A 17,667-nucleotide genomic window follows, 5' to 3' on the forward strand; every position below is an offset into this window, starting at 1 on the left:
AAAAGCTTACGCTTGTGCACAAAATATTCCGGTGCTTAGGGCTCCTGAACGTTATTTTTGTGTAGGCCCTGCATATAATTCTTGTTGTGAACTTTCCAATGGTGAGGCGTCAACAGGCTTACATAAACAAACTGAGCTTAAAACCTTAGTTTCGTACGCAGATTCAATATTCTGCCTCTCATTTATAATTTTTGCCTAACAAAACTCTGAAAAACGCAATATCTTCCAAAGTGTTAACGTTGACTTAGTATTGTCGAAGTTACCTCTAGAGAAATCAGGCATGACATTCATGATATCAGCGGTTTGGTCCCGGACGCAGTGGCCACAATTCTAGAGCCCTCCACTACGGCGTCTCTCATAATCATATGGTGGTTTTGAGACGTTAAACCCAACATATCAATCTTCATGATGGCGTCTGTCATAATCATTTCGTGCTTTTTGGACGTAAAAACCCAGATAATATTTTTAGTATTCTCCCATATATCTGTAAAATCACAGTTAAACTTATAGTAAATACCCTCTAAGGTTGCGAAAACCGGTATAGTAATCTCACGCCTCAACTCGTCTCTCACGACTTTGTGCGAGCAGAATGTGAGCTTTAATACAAAAGTCACGTGTCTTTAGGGTGTATATTATGCTCACGTTGCAGTGGCTACCATCACAGAGCACTTAAAAAATATGTTTTGTTAAGAAGTATGGTTGCAGAAAACGAACGGAAAAAGGAAACGTGGCACTTGTATTCTGTACATACATTCAGTGTGTTACAAGTTAATAAAAATTGGAAGTAGATGCAGGATATTGCTGCTTTTATGGCTTCCAATAAGCTAGTTAAGATTTGTGCGCTGTACTAGGAAAAAATGGGTGAGTTAGAGACAATCAGCGAAGCGATATTTGTCTTGTCAAATACACCAAACGTTTCACTGATAGCCATACAGGTGCGGTGTGAAGGCCTTCTGCTGGTTACAGATGCCTCCTTGTCGACAGACGCAACGATGTGTTAACCAGATATTGTTGGAACACAAGAAACCGCTAAACAGAGGCTCACCATCTCATCAATATTTGCATTGTCGAGTGTGTAAGTGCGAACCAAAACTTCATAAATAACAGTTTCGTGCAGGCACAGTAGCAGAGAAACGCACCTAACCGTTGAGGCATGTGTAATAGTTATTCACGGAACGTGTTGCATGGAGTTATCCTTGTTTATAAGTATTGTGCCGAGAGTCATGGTCGTCCGGGTCTAGCAATTAAAGCTAATGCTTTCTGGTGAGCGATGCAAACAAGTCATTACTTTCGTATGAAATTTCTTGCCTTTCGCCGCTTTCTAGAACTAGAAATATTTTGCTCCTCACCTTTTCATTCACTTCTTAACCTTATTAGGCTAACCGTAGATGTAAATATGAGTACGTGTATCTGACCCCCGACTGAGGACAACTGTCTACTTCTATATCTATATAACTCCAAAACGCGTACAAAATAAGATACATGCAGCAAGGTAGCACCTGTATAATGTTTCACAGTTAGAAACTTATCGTGTTTAATTTTCATGCACTCCAACCGTCCACGATGTAGACGCTCAACGTAACAATGTTATAGAAGTAGCCGATTAGTTCGCAAAACACGGGCTCCAAACTCGTAAGTTGACAGGAAACACCAAAGCAGCAGCGCTACCTCTCGATGTAAGCAAAACTCTGACATTGCGGACACTTTGAAATCAACAATGTCAAATTTGAGCGAGAAAGCAAGGCGTTAGGAGAAGATAAATGCGTGAAAAGGAGGGTAATCCTAGCACTAATTTAGCTTAATGACGCAAGGTTAGAAGTTCGAAACAGAACGAGGCGTTTCTTTTTCTTACAAACAGTTAAGAAAAGAAGGCCATGTGAGCTACGAGTCGGATGAAGTTAAAAGCTTAAGGGCGGTGAGGTGGTGTCCCAGAGTGCTAAGGAACTACAACAGAACCATTGCTTAGAGATTGCACAGCAGCCTAGCAAGGTCCGGCAAACTTCTATTCGAATACAGAAGCCTGACCATTCCCAATCGTACATTTATTTAAAACACAAAATAAGGGAATCGTTTGAAGAAAAACTTGTAGATCCTACGTACCGTGGTAATCGATGATATGCGAAAGACGATTGAGAAAGGTTTAAATGCTGCATTAAAAACAAATTAACTTTACCAGGCGGACTTAAATTATGCCGTACATGACTTCCATGTCTTGATTATCATGTTTGTGCCTGGAATTCATGCTCGTCGTTCATTCACGTCACGTATTACGATAATTTCTGTATGTGAAGCTAGCGTAACAGCCACGAGCACATCATTAGCGTGGTATGTAGTCTCGTTTTTACATGACAGGAATATGATGATCATCATGTTTGCACCAGTCATATATCTTCAACCTCCCTTCACAACGCGTAATACCAAACTTGGTGTACGTGAAGGTAGATATACAGCCGCGAACGCATCATGAGCATGGCATGTACTCATGTTCTTGCATGACAAGCATGTCATGGTTATCAGTTTTGCACAAGTCATATACCTTCATCTTTCATTCACGTCACGTAATGCCAACTTTGGTATAGGCTAGCGAACCGACCGCGAGCACATCATGAGTTTGGCATGTAGTCATGTTTTTACAAGACACGCATGTGATGATTATTATGTTTGCACCAGTCATATACCTTCATCATTCATTCACGTCATATATTACCAAGTTTTATGTGTGTGAAGCTAGCGAACGACCAAGAGCGCATTATGAGCGTGGCCTGTAGTAGTGTCCTTACATGACGCGCATGTGATTATTCTCATGTTCGCACCAGTCATAGACCTTCATCATTCATTCATGTCACATAATACCAAATTTAGCACACGTTGAGCTATCAAAACAACCGCAAGCGCATCATGAACGTGGAATGTAGTCATGTTCCTACATCACACACGTCATAATTTCTACGTGAGGGCCCGTTACATATGTTCGCCATGCAGTAATGTCATGCCATATCAGTTTTGCGATATGTCGTGTGAGCGAAACCACTGCAGGGGCAGCAAGACTTTGACTTGTATATCAACACAACCATGACTTACATGTGATAATTTCATGTTATGACTAGCCACTTATGCTCATCATTATCATCATCATCAACATCAGCCTGACTACGTCCACTCCAGGAGAAAGACCTCTTCCATGTTCTGCCAGTTAACCCGGTCCTGTGCTTGCTGCTACCAATTTATACCCGCAAACTTCTTAATCTCATCTGCCCATCTAACCGCCTGTCGCCCCCTAACCTGCTTGCCTTCTATGCGAATTCAGTTAGTTACCCTTAATGATCAGCAATGATCCTGTCTACGCGCTACATGCCCGGCTCAAGCACATTTCCTCTTCTTGATTTAAACTATGATATCCTTAAACCCCGTTTGTTCACTAATCCACTCTGCTCTCTTCTTGTCTCTTAGGTTACACCTACCATTTTTCTTTCCATTGCTCGTTGCGTCGTCCTCAATTTAAGCTGAACCCTCTTTGTAAGTCTCCAGGTTTCTGCTCCGTAGCTATGTACCAGCAAGATACAGCCTGTATATACCTTCCTCTTGAAGGAGAGTGGCAATCTACCTGTCATTATTTGAGAGTGCTTGCCAAATGTGCTCCACCCCTTTCTTATTCTTCTAGTTACTTCAATCTCGTGGTTCGGCTCCACGGTTATTACCTGCCCTAAGTAGACATAGTCTTTCACAACTTGAAGTGCACTATTACCTATCTCGAAGCGCTGCTCTTTTCCGAGGTTGTTGTACATTACTTTCGTTTTCTGCAGATTAATTTTAAGACCCACCTTTCTGCTTTCCTTGCCTAACTCCGTAATCCTGAGTTGCAATTCGTCCACCGAGTTACTCGGCAATGCAATGTCATCGGCGAAGCGCAGGTTACTAAGATACTCTCCATTAACTCTTATCCCTAACTGTTTCTATTCTAGGCTTCTGAAGACTCTGGTACTCTTCCCGTCAGGAGACACCTCGTAAACAGGGTGGCTAGTTTTTTAATCACCCGTTTTACGAGATGTCTCCTGACGGGAACAGGGTTGTTAAAAAAACTAGCCACCCTGTTTACTTATGCTCATACAGTCATGTTATGCCGCAAAATCTTGTTATAGATCCCACTATCCAAACAGCCAGAAGAGCTTAGATAAATAGATAGATAGATAGATAGATAGATAGATAGATAGATAGATAGATAGATAGATAGATAGATAGATAGATAGATAGAAATATAGATAGATAGATAGATAGATAGACAGATAGATAGATAGATAGATAGATAGATAGATAGACAGACAGACAGACAGGCAGAGAGATAGATAGATAGATAGATAGATAGATAGATAGATAGATAGATAGATAGATAGATAGATAGATAGATAGATAGATAGATAGATAGATAGATAGATAGATAGATAGATAGATAGATAGATAGATAGATAGATAGATAGATAGATAGATAGATAGATAGATAGATAGATGTGGTCAAAATCGCGAAAGGTCACTAAGAAATGCTTCAAATTTAAAAAGGAAAAGTATGGAGTGCGGCCTCACTGGTGACCACCTGCCAGTAATGCACTTCCTAACCAGAGCAGGATTGCTCTCACTGGAGCAGTACTTGGCTAGTACCTCCCATTACTAAAGCAATTAACCCTTGGCCCTCAGTTCCCAGCGGCTGTGAAGCAACTGTACAATGCAGTGGTCCGACCAGCGACGCAGCCGAGGGAGCTAAAATAGTTGGATCCAGACAGGCCGCTATTTGAGTCGGAACTTGGCTGGTTTCGCCGCTAGAACGCTATCTAGTGAGGCTAGTCTAGCTTTCCTATTCGAGGAATTACAGAATGTTCAATTAGATATTATAGAGATCAGTAAAATTAGGAAGACACGTGATTTTATCCAGTGCTGAAGAACGAACACGTCCTATGCTACCGTGAAATAATTCAAAGAAAAGAACTGGATTGGGGTTTCTTATACACAAGATTATCACTGGCTACATAGAAGAATTCTATAGCATCATTGAGAGGTGCGAAGTATTATAATAAAATTTAACAAAAGGTACAAGATGAAGGTAGTACAGGCCTACACGCCTACAACTAGCCATGATGATCATTTGGTTGAACGCTTCTATGAAGACGTAGAGAGCGCCATTATTAAACTAAAGTCACAGTATATTATCCTGAAGGGCGACTTTATTGTCAAAGTTGGCAAGAAACAGGCTTAGACTATGTAGTGAGGGAATAGGGCATCGGCTGTAGAAAAGCCAGCGGAAAGTTAATAATGCAGTTTACAGAACGTAATAACTTATGGATCTTGAACCCCCCTCTCAGAAATGAGCTAATCATAAGTGGACGTGGAGATGTCCTAAAGACGAAACTAAAAAAGAAAGAAGTCACCGCTTTGCCGCAAAGGTGAAGCAATGAACGCGATATCAACAAAGTAAAAGGTCACGCGCAGAATGGCAAGATATCTGAACGTGCCCCACCTTTCTAACGCACAAATGACGCACGAAACGTACTCACGGGTACAGAGGAACGCGAAGAAGCGTCTCAGTTGTTCCTTCAATGCGTCTGAAAAGGGCGCCCTTTTCGAAAATAGAGACTGTGCAACGATTGTAGTGACCTTTGTGCCAGGTAACTGTATGCCAGACGAGTAGCGGGAATTCGGTAATTCAGCCGAGTATATAAGGAGGCTTGTGATAAGCGGATCGAGTGTTGCACATGCACGTTGGTTGCCGTGCACGCGTGACTTGCACTCTCCAACATCTTCCCTTCTTTGGGGCAAAAAAAAACAAAGGAGACATAACACGCGCACACACAAAAACAAGCGTTGAAGAAATTTTTCGTTTGTAAACATGAATAGCCTTGCTATTTGGGACGTTCTGGCAATGGATAACGTTGCGGCTCTCGGCGTATGCGCTCACTTCTTCGAAGGACCTGAGTTGAGTCTGATGGTGCTGCTTGGTTTTCTACTGGGGACTCACGGGCAGGCGATGAGACTTCTGTGGCCCTAAGATGTTCTCTTGGGCGGCGTAGCTGCTGCCTACTGTCTGTAGTCACCAGGTAGGATCGCGTGGGCCCAGCAGGACCAACCACTATGGCTGGAGCCCACGTTCTCCCGTGTCTGTCATATACGGACACTCGGTTTCCGCTATGAAGGTCTGGCTGACTCCTTGTAGTTTTGTTGTAGTAGAAGCGCTGTTTATGTCGTATTTCTTTCAGTCGCTGATGAACAGTTTCTGTGGGAACCGTCTGCGGTTCCAAGTGACAGTTAAAGACCGGGAGTTGGCTTCGAGAGTGACGTCCCATGAGCCTTTGAACCAGCAATTGCAGCCATTCCTCCCTCGGAGTGTTCCGCCATTCCAGCAACGCACTGTAATATTCAAGGGTGGAAAACGGGCACTTGTTTAACAGATGCTTAGCTTCCTGAACAGCGCACTCTGCTAAGCCGTTGCTGCACGGGTAGTACGGGCTAGACGTGATGTGGTTGATATTACATTTGCTCATAAAAGCGTGGAAGTTCATGCTGTTGAAAGGCGGGCGGTTGTCACTGCACAGCTTCGCTGGAATGCCATGCGTCGCAAAGATGTCTGCACTTGCTTTGATTACTGCTGCAGTGGTGGCATGACTAAGCTTGCGAATCTCAAAAAAAAATTAAGTAAGAGTCAACGATTAGGAAGTATTCATTGCCTTCGTAGTGAAAAAGATCCACCCCGACTACTTGCCATGGCAGAGTTGGTAACTCGTGGCTGATCATGCGAAGCCTTGCATTTCTTTCTTTGTATTTGTCGCAGACAGCACATGTCTTCGCTACATCCGAAATATTAGCATTCATGCTTGGCCAGTACATTACCTGTCGTGTCCTTGCCTTCATTTTATCTTCGCCACAATGCGCAGCGTGGAGCAGGCCGAGAACTTTTCTGCGCTTTGCTGGCGGAATGACAAGCTTGTTACTTCTGAGAAGCAGCCCGTCCTCAACGTGGGGCTCCTCCCGGAAGCTCCAATGTGGTTTTAAAGCATCCGGCAGCTGCTGTTTGTTTTGGGGCTACTATGTACTTGCGTAGGGGCAGAGCTCGGTCATGAGTGTGTCCTTCTCGGTCTCTGCTTTCATGCTGAGTAGCTGCTAATCTGAAACAGGTAAAGAAGAAACAGGGTTGACTTGAAATCGTTCCGTTTCATTCACCAGCTCTGTTTTGCGAGGAAAACGCGAAAGTGCGTCGGCCAAAGACAGTTCTTTTCCCGGTTTGTATGCCACGGCGATGGGAAATCTTTGTAACACGAGGCGAATGCGCTGAAGACGAAGAGGGCAATCGCAAAGTGGTTTCCTGAAAATTGATTCAAGCGGCCGATGGTCGGATTCAACTGCGACTACTGGATGTCCGAGTATGTAGTCCTTGAACTTCATACAGCCACCAACTATGGCTAGGGTTTCTTTTTCGATTTGTGCATACTTCTGCTGCGTGGCCGTTAAAGAGCGAGAAGAATAGGCTATAGGGTGGTCATCTTGTAGGAGGACTGCGCCGACGCCGTACTGACTCGCGTCAACGGACAATTTCACTGCTTTGGACTGGTCAGAGTAGGCTAATACTGGCGCTGTTGCAAGACTAGCTCGCTACTTTTGGAAACTGTTTTCCTGCGCTTCTGTCCACGTCCATACGACGTCCTTCTTGAGCAGCTCTCGCATATGCGCGGATGCAACAGACAGGTTTTGGATAAAACGCGATACAAAGTTGACCATTCCACGGAATAATTAAAGCTCCTTACGGTTTTTCGGCGCAGGTACTTGAATGATGTCTTGCACTTTTTCTGGATCCAATGACACTCCTTCTGCAGTGAGGTTGTGGCCCATGTATCGTACACTGGGCTGCGAATATTGGCACTTCTTTTTGTTGAGCTTTAAATTGCATTCTCTGCAGTGTTCAAGCAAGGCGGTGAGGCTTCTGTCATGCTCCTGCCTCATCTTTCCCTAGACTATTATATCATTCATCACGACCACTACGCCAGCCAAATTTTCAACCACTTCATGCATGGCATGTTGAAAAACCTCTGGTGCCGATGCGATGCCGAACGGCATGTGTAGAAACCTGTACCTTCCAACGGTGTGCTCATAGAGCACACAGGCGAACTTTGTTCGTCAAAGGTTATTTGCCAAAATCCTGAAGCAGCATCGAGCGTGGAAAAATATTTGGCTCCTTGCAGCCGCGGCAGTACGTCGTCGAAAGCCGGCATATGGTAGTGCTCTCGCAAAATCGCCTTGTTTAAATCTGAAGCATCCAAACATATGCGTACCTTCCCATTCTTTATTACTACGACCATGTGGCTGGACCACAGGCACGGCTTTTTCACCTTTGTGATGACGCCGTCGCGTTCCATCGTGTCTAGCTTTGCTTTCACTGGTTCTTGAAGGGCAACGGCAATTCTCCTTGCGGGTTTGATGGTTGGTGGTACATCGGGTTTAAGCTGCAGGTGATAGGTGAAGCCTTGAAGTTGTCCTAGGCCCTGGAAAATTTAATCAAAGCCAGATACCAGCGTGTCAGACGCTTCGACGTTGACTGCATATATGCGTTGTATTAGGGCCAGTCTCCCAGCGACTTCACCACTTAGTGTAACTGGCACCTCTTGAGCGACTACAAAAAACGTAACCTTGGTGCTTTGCGTGCTGCCAGATACAGCAAGGCTTATCCTTCCGATTGCTTTTTGTGTGTGACCGAAAAAAGCACGCAAAGTAGCGGAACTGTCTTGCGCAGGAGCCACTGATAACTTTAGAAAGACAGATTCTGGTATGACACAACAGTTCGCTCTCGTGTCTATTTTGCACATGATCATAGCACCAGCTACATTCAACTTCGCCACCCAGTGCTTATCATTCTTGATCGCATGAACTTCCAACGTTTGCAGGAAGTATTCTTCGTCATCGGTTATTTCTGCATGTCGTATGTGTCGTCCTTCTGACCGCGTTTCCATGCTTCGAGTGCGACTCACGCTTGCAAAATGATTTCGACCATTACATTTCTTGCAATATTTCCCTATTGCCGGACATCTTCGAGATCTGTGATGTTGCAAGCCACATTTTGGGCAAGGGGTGGTTTTTTCTTGTAACGTGTCAATGCTTTTTTCAGATTCAAAAGAAGTGCTGCCTCGGATTTCAGCGACCTGTTCTTTACTCTGTTCTTTATCACGGCAAATCTCAACCATTTTGGCATAGGAGACATTATCATGGATAAGTCTCTAATGAAGTCCCTTGTCTCGTATCCCAAAGATTATTCTACTGCGTAGAAGCCTATCTTCAAGCTCCCCGAATTCGCACTGCGCAGCTAGAATCCTGAGCTCTGTGATCCAATTGTTAAACGACTCGCCTTCTCACTGGATTTTGGAACCAAACCTGAACTCGTTGAAGGAGAGGTTCGTAACTGGTTTGTAGTGGTCTTCAAGCTTCCGGGTTTGGACATTCAGATCTTTCTTGTCTTCCTCCTTCACAAATTTAATGGTTCAAAAAACGCGCCTTGCCTCTTCGCCGATGGTCATGAGAAATGTTGCGGCTTGAACATGTTGCGGCTGTGCCTCCAGATTCGTTGGTATTGCCAAAAGTTCGAACTCACTTTTCCAGATGTTCGAGTTACGGTAAACGTCGCCAGTGGTGTCGAGCGGCTTTGGGGGTGGTAGCAGTGTCGAACTCATGGTTGTGTCTGCAGTTCTGCGTGATCCCCGGACTTGTGTCGCGGGCTTGGGCGTGAGGAACGCTCGTCCCGTACTCTCTCCGTTAAGGCTTTGGTTACATGGAAAAACTCGTTGCACGGCAGAAACGAACAGCCGTGCCCACTTCTGACACCATGCATGCCAGGCGAGTAGCGGGGAACAAAAGCAGTTCATTCAGTAATGCAGCCGAGTATATAAGGAGGCTTGTGATCAGCGGATCGAGTGTTGCACATGCGCGTTGGTTGCCGTGCAAGCGTGACTTGCACCCTACTACAGTAACTGCACGAAAATTGTTCCGGTGAATGCCCAAGACCAGCGAAGACGTAGGATCCTCCCCACCGTAAGATTAGGGTGCGCGAGTGAGTGTCTACTCCCATCCTCTCCACGTGGCAAAGTACGCTTGGGAGATGAAAGAGCGTGCCGGTGCGTCGTGAACGTGTGGAGACGCACGGTCAATAGGCCATCTTGCAGGTATTGCTGAAAACATGATAGTTCCCCTAAGAGGCCCGTCACCAGAGGTAGGTAGTGGATATAAAAAGCTTGCCATTTGAACATTGAAGAAGGCGCTCTTTTCTATCTCTCTTCTTGTTTTGCTTAAAGTTTGCGCAGCAAGTCGATTTTTCAAGTATGAACCAACTAGTCTGTAAAAAAAGTATTTCTTGAAGTGCTCCTTTGTAGCTCAGAGGCTAACGCCTCACACTCACACTTCAGACGTCCGTAGTTCGATTCCACGCGCCGGAGTCATTGCTGGGTTTTCCTTGATTACATTTTCATATAAGTAGATACGTATACATATACGGTGAGTGACGGTGGCGCCGATGGTGGTGGCCGAATTCAGTCGAAAGTGTCCATGTAATTGCTATCACAATAAAAGGTAAATTGAAGAAAGCACCTGTTGCGATTGTACAGAACCAAGCCAAGCGTGTTAGCCAGTGCTGGGGACGTCAACGCCGGCGGCAAAATCTAGGCGAGAGTGTTTATATAATTGTTATTGCAATAATAGACATCATTTTGTGAGCACACCTAGGCATTGCACAAGACGTAGAAATAGTTGAGAAGCTCCGATGCAGTGACCATAGAATTTTAAGTGCTCGAATTCATCTAGATTTTAAAAAGCAAAGACAAAAACTGGTATGCAAGAAGCTAATGAATGAACTAGCTGTGAGAGAGAAAATGCAGGAATTCAGAATTTTGCTTCAGATTAGATTCGAGGCACTAAATAAGGTAACCGCCGTTACCGTTTACAAAATGAACAATAATCTTACTGGTGTCATCAAAGAGTGTGCAATGGAAGTCGGAGGTACAGTCACTGAACAGGACACTGGCAAACTATCTCAGGAGACGGAAGATCTCATAATGAGACAACCGCGAATGCCTCGATTGCAACCGACAAAACAGAGCTAGTGGAGTTTTCAAAGTTAATCACTAGGCGTAAGGTAGCCTACGTCAGAACTTATAACATGGAGAGAATTAGACTAGATGTAAAAAGAGGCAGAAGCCTAAAAGTGGCGAAGCCAAACTTGTGCATAGGCAAAAATCAAATTTGTGCTCTAAGAAACGCAATGTCACAACCGATATGAATAGGATAGTCGAGGTGGCGGAGGAGTTCTACAGAGAGCTGTACAGAAGCCATAACAGCCAGGATAATATTGCGAGAAACCATAATAGTCCAGAGAAATTCTACATCTTACCAGTATCAATAGAAGAAGTAATCTAAACAGCCAGAGCCACTGGTGAGAATAAGATAACAAGGGACATTCTAAAATATGGTGGAGAATTTGTGTTAGAAAAAATTGCCACTTTATATACGAAGCGTGTCTCAACGAGAATGGTACAAGAATCTTGAAAAAACGCCAACATTATACAGATTCATAAAAAAGGAAACGTCAACGACTTGAACAATTACAGGCGAATCAGCATACTGTCCATTCTCTACAAACTACTTAAAAACAGCAGCTATTAGAATTAGGGCAACATTGCAGTTTAACCAACCAAAACAAAGGGCAGAATTTGTGCAAACTACTCCACAATAGACCATATTCATTCTATTATTCAGGTAAAAGAAAAATGCGCAGAATACAACCAACCCGCATACATAGCCTTCATCGATAACGAGACGACGTTTGGCTCAGTCGGAACATCAGCAGTAATGCAAACATTACAGAATCAGGGCATCAAAGAAGCTTACATAAACATATAAAAAAATCTGCGCTGGATCCATGGCCACCATAGTAACCCCAAACAAAGAAACAAAATCTCAAAAAAAGGATGCAAGGCAAGAAAGAATGCAATTTTCAGAACCCTAACAGGGAAGAGTTAGGAATAAGTTAAGTTGATGGAGAATATCTTAGTAACCTGCGTTTCCCTGATTACAACAATGCCTTGATGAGTAACTCAGGGGACGAATTAGAGCTCATTATTACATAACTGGATATGTAAAGAAGGAAAGTAGGTCTTAAAACTAATTTGCACAAAACTAAAAGAAAATGTTCAACAGTCTCGGCAGAAAACAGCGCTTTCCGGTAGGTAGAAAGACGCTTGAAGTTGGAATGGAATACGTACACTCTAAGGCAAAGTTGCCCGAAATAGGAGTAACGGAGCCCAAAAGGAGCACGCGATGAACGAATAGACTATTGGGGAGCAACCACAAACGGAAGCGTGCCGCGCGAAACAACTTACTTTCCAAACACGCTTCAAAGGGATGAACCACCCGGGGAGACCAGGCAGCGCGAAAAGTGTTGCCAAGGTGACCAGCCCTCCTTCTGCTCCTCTGCAGGCTCAGTCTTTCCCCGTATTTTGCTGGTGACGGTTCGCGTTGCGTCGCGCTCGGAGTGCTCATCCACGGCCGCCTGAATTCGACGATTTAAGAATTACAACGTGGTGCTTGTGTGTACGCTTGGATGAGTGTGGGCTGCTGCTTTTGCGTTTCGCTGCACCCATGACGTCTTGAGCAAGTCTCGACACGTCACCACGCCGCGGTGTATATCTCTGGCTTCAATATAGTCGTGACCAACACACGACAGCAACAGATGGGGAGGCCAATATGGCGGACGAGAAGACAACAGGCCTATCGGATATATACTTCAGTCCGACTCGGGGCAGAAAACAGCGCGGGATTCTAAGGCAAGTAGGTTATCATTCTTAATTCCACTCTACTTGTCGCATGTGCGATACGGATCGCGCTTGCTGGTGACGGGCTCGGTCGTGCTGTGTATTGCACGCACGAAATGCAATGCGAAGGTCGGCTTCGGCGTCTGCAGTTCACCTTTGCTTTGTGACTGCCTGTAAATTGGCCGCCATTGCCGTCGGCCTCCCGTACTCTCGCTCATCGAGAGCTCGCCTGTCTTCGCCGCCGCGATGAGCTACGGGCTGACGATATTGGGCTGAGACCTCGTCGCTGTGTTGGGAGTCGTCGAAAACACGTTGCGGGTTCTCGTAAAGAGCTTGGTTGTAGTATGTCGCGCGCTGTAAGTGCACCAGCATGGGCTGGCGGGGCTTTCGCTATAGCGTCGGAACGCACTAAAAACTGGTCCCCATTACAGTTGGCTTTCCCGTCAGTCGGTCCCAAGCAGCTCGGCACCGTCCGTTGGCCGCGACGGAGGACTCGCGTTTGCGCGCTGCACTCGCTCGAGTTTGTGAAAAAAGGCTGCATTACCGTCGATTTCTTCAGCGCTAGCTTTAAACCACCTCGGCGCTGTTTGTTGCGGCAGCCAAGCGTACGCTCGCTCTCCTGTTCGAAGTTCGCTGGTGGCAGACACTCCGCACGCAGCGCCGTGTTTGGTCTCGCGTTCGCTTGTCCAAGCTGAACGACGTCGCCCGCTTAGGACTCGCCGACTTGTTAGTGGCACGGTGGTTCGTGGAGTTGTGGCTGCCGCCACCGCTCCTAAGCTGTTGCGCTACGGGGACCGAAATGAGTCTTTGACGTTGTGTGACATCACGGTGAAATAATTAGCATGTCATATCTTACGTATGTTTCCATTTCACCTTGCACGTATTTCTCATATGCATTTGTATTCATCCTCTGTCACGTGTGACTCACTATTATACATTATTATTGTGCAGCCGTTGGCACACACCGTGCTAAAGGCTGTGTGCGCTGGCGTCTGCAATGCCTGTCATCCATCTCTTTCGTCAGAGCAGCTTCAGAAAGACTGTGCGAGATGCGAAGGTAGAGTTGTTTGCGTGTCATATTTTAACGCTTGTTTTTGTATTAACGTGCACGTACTTGTAATATGCGTGCCTCTTCATTTTCTGTCACGTGTGTCTAACTATTTTTACTATACTATTGTACGTGCAGCCGTGGGAACACAACAAGCAGAAGGCTGCGTGCGCTGGCGTCTGCAATGCCTGCCATCTATCGCTTCCGTTGGAGGAGCTCCACAAGGAGTTAACAAGATGTGACAACGAGACTGGTCTTGTACACTTCACCATGAATTCACTAAGCGGAATGGGATGGAGAAACTTCACGTGTATTTAGAAAAATAAAAGATTTCGATGTCTCACTTTTATCTGTAGTTGTTGCCGTCACTGCAAAAGCAGTTACACATAGGTGGCTAACTACTTTTTCTTGTGTTCTTTTCTGCGCAATTTGTTGCTCACTAAACAGAAAAACATGCGAAAAAAGCATTGGGTCTGACGGAAAATGAACAAAAAAACAATATTTGAACTTAAGGCAAAACGTTCATCGGATTGAAGTATTTGAGTGGATCAACCGTTCGTCCGGCAAGGTGCAACTGTGAGGACTAATTGTTTTCCGGTAAGGTGTAAATGTGGTGACTAACAGTTGCTCTTTAAGGTGCAAATGTGAGGACAAAGTGTTAGTCCTTTGAGGTGAATTGTGAGACTTACGATTACACACCAAGTTGTAAATGTCAGGACTAATTGTTAGTTCCTTGAGCTCGTCTGTGGGGACTAACTGTTAGACCTGGTGCCGTTAGTCCTTAAAGGTATTAATGGTTGTGGCAGCCTCATTAGTCCCAAAAGAACTAACTACACACCCTTTTAACACCCTTTTGCCTTAGAGTGTATACTTAGGACAGGTCACAAACCACGAAGCCAAACCGCGAGAGTGCAATAAATACAATAAAAACTGGGTGGATTACGTTTGGTTAGCATTCTGCAATGATGTATGGTAATCTGCCGCTAACCCTCAAGAGGAAGGTATATCACAGCTGCATCTTGTCAGTGCTTACCTACGGAGCAGAAACCTGAAAGCTCACAAGAAGAGTTCAGCTTAAATTGAGGACCACCCAGTGAGCGATGAAAAATGATAGTTGTAACCTTAAAAGACAAGAGGAGGGCAGATGGGGTGAGAAACAAAACCCGGGTTAAGAGCATCTTAGTTGAAATTAAGAATACTAAATGAACAAGGGCCGGTAACGTAGCACGTAGGCAAGATAAGCACTGGTCCTTAAGGGTAACTGAACGAATCCTCAGAGAAGGTAAATGCGCGAAGGAGACACAGAAAGTGAGGTGCACCGATGACATTAAAAATGCCCAGGGATAACGTGGCAATGAAAACGCACGGCCGGGTTGATTGGCGGATCATGAAAGAGGCCTTTGCCTTGCAGTGGGCGTAAACAGGCTGATGATGAGTGGGCGCGGCGAAAGCACTGCGAACTTGTGGCTCACGGCTTTTCGTTTCTTCATCGTACAGGCGTTGCTGAATTCTGCTGCTCGGGCCTTATCATCGATTCCCACCACCGAGCCGTTTTATCAAGGCAACTCAAGACAGCAACATGACTTCGACGTCACCGTCATCGAAGAGGCGCTGCTTCATTTCCGGCCCGGATGTGCTACGTCAGTCGCAACCAACGCTTTAAGAGCTGGACCATTCCTCAGCATCGACAGTGGGCGCGGCGAAAGCACTGGGAACATGTGGCTCGCGGCTTTTCGTTTCTTCATCGTACAGGCGTTGCTGAATTCTGCTGCTGGAGCCTTATCATCGATTCCCACCGCCGAGCCGTTTTATCAAGGCAACTCAAGACAGCAACATGACTTCGACGTCACCGTCATCGAAGAGGCGCTGCTTCATTTCCGGTCCGGATGTGCTACGTCAGTCGCAACCAACGCTATAAGAGCTGGACCATTCCTCAGAATCGACAGTGGGCGCGGCGAAAGCACTGGGAACATGTGGCTCGCGGCTTTTCGTTTCTTCATCATACAGGTTAGATATGAATGTTCAATACGTAGTGACAACAGATTTCTTGTTATTCTGCCGTGCCCACGCACCTGCTTTCTTATTGCGTATGAGTGCTACTGTTCATGCAAAATTATTCTCTGTGGGGACGTGGAATCAAATCCTGGTCGTACTGTTGAACAAATGTTTCGGGCAATCCTGGATGGACAGAGGGAAATCAAGGAGAGATAGCCGATTTAAAAACTCGCCTTGAAGGTACTGAAAAACGATCGAAAGTTTTGGTGTGCGCCTAAATGCCCTTGAAGCTAATATTAACGAAACCCATGGAAAACTAACCACTACCGTTGAAACTGTTCAAGAGGCCGTTCAAACCCAGAGCGCGAAGTTCATTGACCTAGAAAACTACACCCGCAGATCGAATTTGATAATTTTTGGTATTGCTGAATCGCAGGATGAAACTGAATCCGATCTGCGACGTAAGGTTATTGATGAATTGTTTGGGAATAAGTTAGGTGTGAATTGCTTTTCTGTCGCTCGTATTCACAGGCTTGGACGCAATAAAGATAACAGGCCGATAATTCTATATTTCCAAGACTACAGGGAAAAACAGGCTATCTAGAAAAACGTTTCAAAACTTAAGGGCTCCAAGATTAGTATTGAAAACGACTACTGAGTGGAAACGCGTCGGAAACGTAAATTGCTTTGGCAGTCAGCCAAGGCAGATAAAGATGCCGGTAAAGATGTATTTCTTGTTGAAGATAGGCTCCGTATTGGTACCGACCTTTTCAGTTGGAACGACTCTTCAAATTCCCGTCATTGGCTGTCAAAGGTTAAAAAGCACCCCGCTAAGGCATAGCAATTCCCAACGTTCCAGCTTCGCTTGATATCTTTTAATGCTAGGAGCCTAGCTAACAAAATCGATAAGCTTGAAAATCTTCTTCTTTTATATTATCCACATATTTGCGTCATTACTAAAACCTGGCTACATGGTTTGATAAGTGACAACGAAATTGTGCCGCCTGAATATCAAGTTTTTAGGCGGGATAGAGGCTCTCGTGGTGGGGGCGTGGCGGTTATTGTAAAAGATTTCGTTGACGCCTGTCTCGCCGATCAAATTGCTGATCATGAAAGAATATTTTTGAAAATATCGCTTGACCATGTTACCTTCTGTTTTTGTGCTCTTTACCGTACACCCAATGCAGATATGTTTTTGATAAAATTGTATGATCGACTTCTAGGTTTATGTGGGAAACACGTGTTGCTAACAGGTGATTTTAACTTGCCATCTATTGTTTGGGATAATTTAAGCTATGGCTGCTCTCCTTCGGGTGAACCGGGCATTTCTGATCATAAACTGATTTTTTTTACTTGGAATAAGGCTTTACATCATGCTAAAAATACCCAGCCTGCCACACTTATAAAGGAATTTACTAGGGCGAATGATGTAGCTATAATTGACTACCTTGAAACGCATATCTGATCCTTGTTACACAATGTTGAGATCTCTTGGCAATTGTTTGTCAGAACCATACGTCATTGTGTTGAAAATTTTGTACCGTGTCGAAAAACTTATAAGCATCGTGCAAACCCTTGGATTAGCCGAGAAATAATCCACATGAAGCGTAAAATTAAAAGGCTTCGCAAGAAGCATGTGCCAATGACACCCCAGCTTAAAGTACTGAAAGACAAACTACAAACAAGCTTGGCGCAAGCAAGAAACACTTTTTATAGTAATACGCTGACTGAATTTCTTCAGAATAGCCCTCAAAAATTTTGGAGGTATTTAGGCGAGTCTAAGACAGAGAGTAGTAA

General features: G+C 44.8%; 1 protein-coding gene across 4 annotated transcripts in view; it reads right to left on the minus strand.

Moving 5' to 3' along the window:
• Mp (collagen XV/XVIII-type protein multiplexin) overlaps positions 1-17,667 on the minus strand; it is a 731,849-nt gene that overhangs the window by 156,913 nt on the left and 557,269 nt on the right. The gene's annotated exons all lie outside the window — the stretch shown is intronic.

The sequence above is a fragment of the Rhipicephalus microplus genome, chromosome X, assembly GCF_043290135.1.
Source record: "Rhipicephalus microplus isolate Deutch F79 chromosome X, USDA_Rmic, whole genome shotgun sequence".
In the NCBI taxonomy this organism is placed as follows: Eukaryota; Metazoa; Arthropoda; class Arachnida; order Ixodida; family Ixodidae; genus Rhipicephalus; species Rhipicephalus microplus.